This window comes from Chlorocebus sabaeus, chromosome 12, assembly GCF_047675955.1.
Source record: "Chlorocebus sabaeus isolate Y175 chromosome 12, mChlSab1.0.hap1, whole genome shotgun sequence".
Taxonomy (NCBI): Eukaryota; Metazoa; Chordata; class Mammalia; order Primates; family Cercopithecidae; genus Chlorocebus; species Chlorocebus sabaeus.
Genome location: NC_132915.1, coordinates 15,623,710 through 15,629,021, shown reverse-complemented (window position 1 = coordinate 15,629,021; position 5,312 = coordinate 15,623,710). Strand labels below are relative to the sequence as shown.

At 40.7% G+C, this 5,312-nt stretch overlaps 1 pseudogene; it reads right to left on the bottom strand.

Moving 5' to 3' along the window:
• Window positions 1-1,829: 1,829 nt before the first annotated feature.
• Window positions 1,830-4,512, bottom strand: LOC103219653 (probable ATP-dependent RNA helicase DDX10 pseudogene; annotated as a pseudogene).
• Between the last annotated feature and the right edge of the window lie 800 nt (window positions 4,513-5,312).

Here is a 5,312-nt window from a genome sequence, read left to right as displayed (position 1 = left end):
CACATCTGACCTCTAGGGTGCCGTTTCTCAGCCTCTGTTGAAAAGGATTTGGGCTTCACTTTTGCAAAGCCAAAAGGCCAGAAGGTCAATGGAAAGTTTTTTGGTTTTGATTTTGTTTTGGCCAAATCTATACATAGTGTTTTTATTGTTTTGTGGAATAACAGCATCAACAAGTTATGACATTATAATAGTATTTTGTCTCTGCTACATAGACAAGATGAAGATTTGGGGAAGAACAGTAGTTCACCTGAAAATGTTTGATTTAGTTACAGGAATTAGTTTGGATAGAAGAAAGGACATGAGAGGTTTGGAATCAGACAGACCTAGGCTTAAACCCATCTCTGACATTCAAATGTAAGTTGGTATAAAAGACAAACTCTATTACTCACCTGCTGATCTGTAAAATGGGAATAATAAAGCTTACCTTACAAATAAGAGTAAGGCCAGATAATTCATACAACTGGCTGGTCCATGGTAAGCATTAAAAAATACCAGTTTCTTCTTTTCTACCTCCTGTTTACTTGGTTGTTTATTAATTTCCACCACTTGCCTTAGTTCCAAAGCCAGAACTTTTAAGTTTGTTTTGTTTCTCTGTGTAGGTTTTGCAGTGTTTAGAAGTGGGATGACTATCTCAACAAGTTCCAATAAATTCCTAGTTTTATCAAATGGAAGACTGTCTGGTCTCTTGCCCAGGATTTGTTATGGCACTTCCCCAGTACATTTTGTTGTATTCCTAGTGCTGCATTAATCCATCTAGCTGTGCTCACTTGACGTCTAATGGTTGGTCCTGCTGACATAACCTTAGCAACCTTATTCTCCTTGTTAGTATCACCCACAGCAGCCAAGTAGCTCCTCCACCAATTACGCATTTAATTGTTTAACTAGTTGCATGTATTTCTCTCTTACATTGTCATTCATATTACTTTTAGTGGAATTTGGGGCAGAAAAGCTACTATCATTTTTTCTCTTTGTCATTATTAGTTTGTACAGCCAGCGCAAAGCAATCGGGGGAAAACACAGGTTGTTGATCAGGAATGCTGTGTTCTAGTTGTTCTAGTAGCAGAAGGTCTGCCATTAGCTGTATGCCACTAGGCAATTCTCCTGCCCCTTGGGTGCTTGGTTATCTCTTTTGTAAATCGAAGTTAATAGTGTTTGCCCTGCTAGCTCTCTGGGTTGTCATGAGATAATAGATAACAAGGAATTTCACTCTACAAATGTAATGTGACTGAAAAATAAAGGTCATCATTTTAGAGTTTTAAGGAATGGGACAGGGTTCCTCAAACTCTGCTCTACACTAGAACCACCTGGGGAGCTTTAAAAGCACCCCATGCTCAAACACAGTTTATAGTCATTAAATCAGACTCTGATGTGGAACCTAGGTGTTGGTATTTTTTTTTAATAGGAAATATGTTTATTATTGATCATCTCAATTCGAAAATATTCTTTCTCAGGGCTGGTCCATCATACTCAGTCTCTTTGCAAATATTAAATACATCAAAATCATGATCAATTTTAACAGTAACACAGAAACTTCTGTACAGTAAGCAACACAGGAATTTCTAACAATGACACAAGAGCTCCAGAACTTGCCAGTAAAACAAAGGAAGCATTTCCAATGACAAGGCTTAGGAATCCATGGATAAAATTCTAACAGAACACATGCTGGAAACTAGGGTCAGGAAATGGTATCATCCACCCTTGATCTGAGTATGCTCAGTGATGGCACAAAGCATGTCCTGTGAGAGGGACTTGGAGATATGATCACTTCTATCCAGAAATGTGCCCTTTGGGAATGGGACATATGGTACCTAAGTGCCCCCAAATCAATTGTTTTTCAACTTCCTGTCTACACAATCGTAACCAAGGTTTCAAGGAGAAGGCAGGCGCAGGAAGTATTTAGCTTTGACTTCTTAGCAGATGTAACATGAGCTCTTCATCCTCCGCTAAAGACAGGCCAGTATCCAAAGGCTCGAAAGTGTCCCACTTGGCCTTCTTTCTGTTACGACTTGTTGGTCCCATGTCTTCCACTTCACTGTTTTTCCTCTTCTTCATCCCCTGCTTCTTCTTGCTATCACTAATTTCATTTTCCATATCTTCACTATCTGAATCTTCAGAGCTTCTGTACTTATCTGGATCTGGGAGTGTGCTTGGATCAAATCCATCATCATCATCACTCCAATCCAGAAAGGCTTCCTCTTCACCTTTGGCCTTCGCTTGTCTCTTATTGGCTTCTCTTCTGGCTTCCCTTTCTTTCAGTCTTTCCTCCTGATGCTTTGCCTTAATTTTCTTCCTATATTCTTCTTTGTCAAATTTGTCCTCCTTCTGAAGTCTTCCCTTTGCTTTATCTAAGTTTATACCACCCGTGTCATCATCTTCCTCAGCATCCTTGATGGCAGATTTCTGCATTTGTGGCCACTGCTGAACCAACTCTCCTTCATCAGTACCTGTTATCTTCTTATTCACTTTACAATTCTCTTCATTACTTTTTTTGCTTCTGCAACTTTGGTCACTTTTTTTCTTGATGCTGGATTTAGAAGGTTCTTTCTTCTGTAATGTTTTCTCCTCTTTAAGGTCAAATCCAAACACATTGTGCCACTTCACCTTCAAGAAATCAGCATCTTCTTCCTCCTCATCTCTGTCTAGGAACTGCATAGGAGCTTCCTTGATCTTCTGTGCCTCACTGGTGTTAGGAAGAGATGGAGCTTGAGATCCTTTTGCCTTTGCCAGTTTCTCTTCCATTTCTTCTTCATCGTCTTCCTCTTCTTCCTGTTCTTCATCACTAGTATTGTTAGCCAGTCTGTGCTCTGCCCCTTTGAGTCTTTTTCCACCTTTCAGAAGGATAGACATTTTCTCATTGGAGAAGACTCTAAATTCTTCCACTTTGTCATCAGTGAGGGAGGGAGCCATTGGCTCAATTACTTCATCAGCTTGGCTCATTACCAATTCTTTGATGGGTTGTTTCTGCACTTTCTGAAGAAATCTTATGCATGGTGCCACAGCAAGACCAAGAGACAGGGCATATTCAGGTATAGATAACTTACATCAAATACTTCTTTATCCTTCATCAGGTATACCAATTGTGTATAGGAGACGAAGCACCTTTGAGCTGTTTCTTTTAAATCGTGATCTTGAGCTAAAAAAGATTCCAATTTTTTCTGGACATCTATAAGTTTTTCTGGATTGATTTTGATTTCCTCCACAGATACTTTCTTCTGAAGAAGCTGCTGCACGATAGCTTTTTTCTGAGGCAAGCAAAATTAATAAAGTTTCACCATCCTCTTTGTACCCAGCAGTTCTTCCTGCTCTGTGAATATATGTGTTGGCATCCTCAGGACAATCAAACTGAGGAGTCCAATTCACACCTGGGAAATCCGGCCCCCTGGCTGCAATATCACTAGCAAAGAGTACCACAGCTCTATTACGGACAAACTCATTATAGACTTCCATTTTTCTCATTTGCTGCTGTCAACCGTGGAGGGCAAGGATAGAAATACCAGGAGGTAGCTGGCAAAATACTCGGTACAGATATTGGACCTCTTTGCAACTGGAAAAAAATACAATGCTCTTCTTCAGATGGCTTCTCAAAAAGGAATACAGCAACTTATTTTTTGCTGCTGCTCACAAATTATGTAGTTCTGTTCCAAAGTGGCAGGGGTGCTACATTTTGCTTTTTCATGAACCCAGACATACTCAGGGTTTTTCAAACTCAAGCGTGCAAGGTCCTTTACAGATTTAGTTTGTGTTGCTGAGAAAAGTAAAGTCTGATGTTTCTTGGGGAGATTTTCAGTATCAGTAAAGCCCATATCCAAGGTTCTATCTACTTCATCAAGAACTAACATTTGGAGATCGGTAGCGTGAAAAGATACTGTTTCATCCATGTGTTGAAGAAGCCGACCTGGTGTGCACACAAGTATATTTATGTTGTTGATCCTCTCAGCTTCGTGTTTCAGATCCTTTGCACCAATGATGAGACCAGCTGAGAAGCCATGATTCTTTCCCACTTTTTGGAGAACCTCAAAGTTCTGATAGGCCAGTTCTCTCATAGGTGATATTATGAGAACCCCCAGCCCATCTGTTGAGGTCCATTGCAGACGATATAAGGCTTCCTGCACGGGAACAAGGAAAGCCAAAGTCTTGCCAGATCCAGTTTTGGCCACTCCAAGTACATCTTTACCTTGCAAAGCCAATCCAGTGGTCTGCTTCTGTATCTCAGTTACCAAATGGTACTGAGCTTCTTGCAAACCTTTCAGTGTTTTTTCTGGACAAGGAAAAAGCTGAAAATCTTGTAATTTCATTTACATTTATCTTCTCATAGTTCTACATGAGGCGGCTGATACCCTCGCACCCAACCTGCCATTTGGGTTTCTTCAGTTGCTTCCTCGACTGCTTCTTTTTTTTCTGCCTGTGGCTGTATTTTTTCTTCCAGCGATTGAAGCTCTGCACTGGGTCAGGTTGGGCTCCTGAACCCGGAGAGTCTGCAGTTTTGCCCATTACGGAGGCAGTGACAGCTCGGGTCACCCCCAGACATGAAGCACCTAAGGCCAGGCTCGTAGAACAAGCATGGGGAAAACACACAGAGGCACATGCGTAGGTGTTGGTATTTTTAAACTACTCATGTGGTGCTAGTGCACAGCCAAGTTTGTGAACAGTGCCCCAGCACCTTGCTCTCAGAGTGTGGTCCATGAGGCCGACCATTAACAGGATCACCTGAGAGTTCATTAGGAATGCAGGTTGTCAAGTCCATTCTAAATCTTTGTATTTTAACAAGATCTTCAGGTGATTCATTTGCATCTTAAAATTTTAGAAGCACTGCTTTAGAAGTTATTTCATCTGTTTTATTTTGAAGTTGAAGAAAAATCCAGAGAAGTTACGGAGTTTACTGATGGTCACAGTTCTAGCTAATGAAGCCAGGACTAGAATTCAAAATTCTTGAATTCCAAACCTGTGCTTCTCTCCAACGCTGTGGATGTGGGCCTGTGTTATCCTTCACATAGAAGAAAAAGGTGTGGATAAATTGTCAATAATGTGTACACTTTGAGTGTACTCTGTCTTTTTCAGATGTAGCTAATGGATTTGCTGTAATTCTCATCTCTCTCCAGACCTATCACCTTTGAGAACAATGTTCATGAGATGCAGAAACTTACTGGAAGCTGCACCTAGATAGATTGCTTTAGATATTTCGGGAGACAGTGGAAGAGTTTGCAATTTAATTGTGCTTGTTATTGAGTTTTTTTTTTTTTTTTTTTTGGGGTGTGTGTGTGTGTGTGTGTGTGTGTGTGTGTGTAGCAGGGTCTCAGTCTCTTGCCCAGGCT